We start from the raw sequence: 6,000 nt of genomic DNA on the forward strand, positions 1-6,000 counted from the left end.
CAAAACAAGTCAAGGAGCTCACTAAAATGGGATTCATAGAGCCTAGCTCTTCTCCTTATGCCTCCCTAGTTCTATTGGTTAAGAAAAAGGAGGGATCCTTTTGGTTGTGCATTGACTACCATGATCTCAATAAGATCACAGTCAAAAATAGATACCCCATCCCTCGAATTGATGACTTGCTTGATGAACTCAAGGGAGCACGCTACTTCACCAAGATTGATTTGCGATCTGGTTACCACCAAATCAGAATGAGGGTGGGTGATGAAGTCAAAACAGCCTTTCAGATTGACCGTGGCTTGTATCATTTCCTTGTCATGCCATTTGGGCTCACTAATGCACCCGCCACATTTCAAAGCTTAATGAACAAAATATTGCAGCCATGGCTTTTCCAGTTTGTCTTGGTATTCTTTGATGATATACTCATTTATAGCAAGTCACTGCATGAGCATTTGAAGCATGTCAGGCAAATTTTTGATGTACTAAGAGAGCACTAGCTATTTGCCAAAGAAAGCAAGTGTGTCTTTATGCAAACAGAGGTTGAGTACTTGGGACACATTGTTAGTGAAAAAGGCATCCAAGCTAATCCTAAGAAAGTGCAATGTTTCCGGTAGTGGCCCACCCCCACTACCACTACCTCGTTGCATGGTTTTCTTGGCCTCTCCTCTTTTTATCGGAGATTTATTCACCATTATGCCACAATTGCAGCCCCAGGCTGAAAAAAGAGGCTTTCCTATGGGATGAATTGGCTGACCGCAGTTTTCAGCAGAGCTGAAAGACTTGCTCACTTCAGCCCCCATCCTCGTATGCCCCGACTTTTCAAAGGATTTTACCATCCAGTGTGATGCTAGTGGATGGGTATTGGTGTAGTCTTGCTGCAAGAACACGGGGTTAATAGCATTTGAGAGCCGAAAATTGGATGATAAAGAGAGAGAGTTTCATGTCTATGATCAGGAGATGTTGGCAGTCATTCATGCTATCAAAAAGTGGCATCACTACTTGTATGGCAGCAGATGTAAGGTGAAAAGTGACCACCGTGTGCTCAAAGACTTCTTGACTCAGCCAATCTCACTCCCAAACAATGTAGATGGGTGGCTACCCTACAAAACTACGAGTTTGAGATTACCCACACCCGTGGCAAGGACAATGTAGTGGCTGATGCACTCTCTCGCATGTGGGCATGCAAGGTTTCATCCATAACTGAACTCCACCATGATTGGATCGAAGAGCTCCAAGAGGCATACTTGCTTGATGCTGAATTCAATCCTCTTTTCCAGAAATTACAGCAAGGTGTCATGGATGACAACTCCCAATATCAGCTCCACAACGGCCTCATTTGGATCCATGGCCGTATTGTGATTCCCCATGCTTCTTCTTTCACCTAAAGGATCCTTGAAGAGATGCATTCTTCACCGATTGCTGGCCACTTAGGGGTCTTCAAAACATATGACCGATTTTCAAAAAGCTTTCATTGGAAAGGCCTATGGCGGGATGTTAGAGACTTTGTGTCTAGATGTGTGCATTCTCAACAAAATAAAGATAGCACACTTAAACCGGGTGGATTGTTGCAGCCCTTACCTATCCCCAGAGGAAAATGAACCCACATTACCATGGATTTCATCACTGGTTTACCTACAACCAAGAAGGGTTGGGATAGCATATATGTGGCAGTTGATCGACTCACTAAAGTAGCCCATTTCATCCCTACAAAATCCCAGTTTATAGCATCTCAAGTTGCCACTCAGTTTATGGAGCATGTTTTTAAGTTGCATGGCTTATCCCACGTCATAGTACATGACTGGGACACCAAATTTATGAGTCAGTTTTGGCAGACAATTTTCAGCTTCATGGGGACCAAATTGGCTCCGTCTACAGCCTATCATCCCCAAACGGATGGGCAAACCAAGAGAGTCAATAAATGGCTTGAAACCTATTTGCGACATTTTTGTCATGACATGAAGAATTCTTGGGATGTATGGCTGCACTTGGCTGAATTTTCTTACAACAACTCCACTCATTCGAGCATTGGAGTCTCTCCCTTCAAAGCATTGGAGTCTGTATGGTTATTGGATGCCCCTTCCTACCATGATCTTCAATGAAAAGCTCAACCCCCTTGGAAAAGAAGAGTTGGACCGCATGCAAGCTTTACTTCAACAATGCAAGGTAAACCTCAAAAGGGCTAGAGCACATGAAGCTCCATGCCGATGCAAAAAGAAGACCCCTTGACTTTCAAGAGGGTGAATTGGTACTCCTCAAGGTCCCCAAGTCCCGTTATGCTACACTAAAGGACAGTTCTTGCAACAAGTTGGCACACTGTTACTATGGGCCCTACAAAATCATTAAGAAGGTCGGGGACTTGGCTTACCATCTCCAACTCCCTCCCACTACTAAGATCCATTATGTCTTCCATGTGAGCCAATTGAAACATTGCATTGGCACTCCCAAGGATCATGTAGAGGAGCTACCACCCATATATGAGGAAGGCCTTATCCAGTATATTCCTGAAGCGGTCATTGGGCAACGTGAAAAGAAACTCCACACCCATTCCATACATAAATACCTGATCAAATGGCAAGGCCTACCAATAGAGGAAGCCTCTTGGCACCCAGCATCTATCTTGGATGAATTTCCACACCTCAACGAGGCCGTATTGGCTGGAACTTATCCATGATACCTGTTTTGGGCTACAGTCTGCATCTGGACAGCCACCTGTTTTGCACCAGTTTTGGTCCTAGTCCATTTTCAGCCCCATCCCCATACATGGACTGAAAGTACACCTTGAGGGCTCCGTGCCAACATCTTATTTGCCCCGATCGGAGTTTCCTAGAGGAAGTTATGGCTGTTTTTCTCCAGCCATACCATCTGGGATAGCACACTAGTAATTCCTAGACAACCCTCTATTTTGTAACAGTTTTGGTCCTGACCTAATTGCAGCCCCGCCCCACCCACATGGGCTGAAAGTACATCTCATGGGCTCCGTAACGAAACCTCAATTGTCCCATTCGGAGTTTCTCACACAAAGTTATGGCTGATTTCATACAGCACACCCTTATAGTACATGATCATATCCCTTGTTTTTGAGGACAAAAACTTTATGAGACGGGATGGTTTGTAATGAATGGGGATCATGGGAGCATGGAATGGGAACATACCAGTCACACTGACGGTATATAAGGTATAAGAGGGTATTTCGAGGCATCACAGAAATTATCAAGAAACTCTCTTTTCTTTCACCTTCACAAGCTTCCATGGCTTCTTCTTCTTCTTCCTCTTCTTCTTCCTTTTTCCCTCTTTCTCTCTCTTCTTCTTACCTTTCTCTCTCTTCTCCCTCTTCTCCTGCAGTCCTTCTCTCTCTCCTTCCCCTTAATTAGGACAGTTAGGTCTCTTTCATTACAAAATGTCCTTGAGCCAGTACCTCTTTCTGATGTGAAGGCTTTCAATATTTTAAATGTGCCTCCATATAGAAAAAAGAAAAATGATCTTGGTTTGAAGGTTGAAGATGTTATGCATGTAAAGGACACAAAACAACATGAGCAAGAGGAAGATGCCACATTAGAGCAGGGAGATAAATGGAGGGAGTATAAAAGAAAGAAGGAAGAATAAAAGAAAGCATAACAACTCCCATCTTTTGAAGAGAAGTTATCTACCCTTCTTGAAATGGCGGACCATAAGGGCTTCAATGTTTCTTGCTTTTTACCTGTGATATTAACAAAAGATCTGATATGGTATTTTTGGACTCTGATTGTGTTCAAATTATCAAGAATAAAGTGAGAGAAGTAAATGAATCGATCTTCTTGCCTAGATGACGTACAGTTTGCCAAAATTTGTTTTTACTCACCATATTTTTCTAGCAATAGACTTTCATGTTGATGCTTACTATCTCCATTCTTTTGCTAGATGTGTAATGCATGAGCTCCCCTTCGATATACAACAAAAGATTGAGGTTCTTGATCCATCTATCTCATACTATATGAGGAGTGAGCTTGATGCAAGTGCTTTTGCCCATTGGTTCAATTCAATTGACTTCGAATCTTTGGAGCTTCTTCTAATTCCATACAATGAAAAGTAAGTAATTTGATATTTTGTTAGATTTTATGAGATCTTGTTTTTCTAAGTTATTGAAGTATTTTTGTTTTCAGTTCTCATTGGAGCCTAATTGGAATAGACTGTGTGGAGAGGCAATGTTTCCTCATCAATTCTATAAAAGGAAACCATGGAGGGTCTCCTTGATATTTTGATATTTTTGTTGCAGGTACTCTAAATATTTTGATCTTTCTTTTGTAATAACTCTAAATTTTATTGCCTTTTTGGTATATATTTGTAAAAATATTGATTGAAGTGCTAAAGAAAAGGCCTCCCATGCCTTTTGACTTACTTGCAACAATGCAATATAGACAAATTGTGGTAAGGTCTTGATTAATATGGTTGGAACATACATAGAAAATTTATTCTAAAAACTACCATAAATAATGTTCTTAGTTTTAATTTATATTATTGATTGTAATGTCCTCATCAAGATGATACTTAGTCTTATGGTTGAAGACATACTAAAGGTAATGTGAAACATACTAAACTTTAAGATAGAGTTTTATTGCAAAATAGTCCATTGTAAAAAATAACAATGAACTAAAATTATTTTCTTACAAATGGATGACAATTTACAAGGGATTGCTATACAAGTGATCACATTTGGTATATAAGAGCAAATCTCATGAAGTATATAATGGCCAATTGTATACAACCGACAAGAATGGACAATAGTGGGGCCTTGGACATTGAAGGAGAGGAGGTTTATGTAACTACAACAAGTGAAGCTATATAGGCCTTCAACACCCAAGGCAACCAAAGTGTCAAAGATAGGCAAAAGGACTCCTAGAAAGGATGACCCTTCTCCTAAGAAAAGTTCTAAAAAAAAGTCGCTTTGCCTTAGATTGTAAGCTCTTGTGTACAAGTCATGGAGATGGTTGACTACAATTTGTACATGTATTTTATATTGATAGTAAAGAGATATTTTCTTCAATATTCTTGCATTGTATATTTTTCTTTCTCCTCATTGATATCTGTTAAAAAAAGATGTTACAAATGTTTATTAATCAGGAAGTGAAATCAGATATACACCTAAGTGGATATAATATAAAATAAAAACTTACTCGTTTGTTATTAAGTTGGAACAAAAATGAGTATGGTAGTTCAATATCTTCATTCTGTAAATCCATCCTCACTTGATGTAGCATACATGATGATCTAACCTTTAGAATTGCAATAATGTCATCATTGTACCAAACATCAAGATCCACTATAAGATCTTTGCTAAAATTATCAAGATTTTGGTCTAAAGTGACCAGACTACGCCAACATAATGCCATCTATATTATTATAATAAAAGCTAAGAATGAAATTTTGAGTAGCAATCATATATTTACAAGCTATAGAGTCTTGATCTATCTTACATATAATTTTTCATTTTGTCCTAATTTCCTCATCAATAAATTGTATAACATGATCATATGTTAGTCTCTTGTGATTGAAAGCATAGCCTTTGATTTTTTTATCTCAACATTAGAAAAGAAGTCAACAAATATATTAATAGGCATGAACAAAGTAACTTTTCTTAGCCTACTTGAGATACTAGGTTTTAATGCTCTTTGTATCTTGAAAAATATTTTACATCTATAGCCCTCACTAGTGGCTAGACTTGGCAAAGGTCACTCAAAGCTTGAAATATCTGGCAAAGGAAGGGGGGATATTGATCCCCATTAGCTACGTTGCATGGGGACAATATAAGAATGGTCATAGAAGAATATTCCATTCTTTGCAAGCTCTATCTTCTTTCTACCTTGTACATCTCTTCTCCAATCAAGCCATGCATCACATCAGTCACATCAACAATAGACTCGACCGGTTTCCATTTCTCAAGATTAGAGGGATAGACATCTACAAGACAAATGAACAAATATTAAAATTGAAAACCTTAAACCAAGCTTAAGAAAATAAAGACTTTAA

This window comes from Lygodium microphyllum, chromosome 21, assembly GCF_053477565.2.
Source record: "Lygodium microphyllum isolate KBCC chromosome 21, Lygodium_microphyllum_v1.1.10, whole genome shotgun sequence".
NCBI lineage: Eukaryota > Viridiplantae > Streptophyta > Polypodiopsida > Schizaeales > Lygodiaceae > Lygodium > Lygodium microphyllum.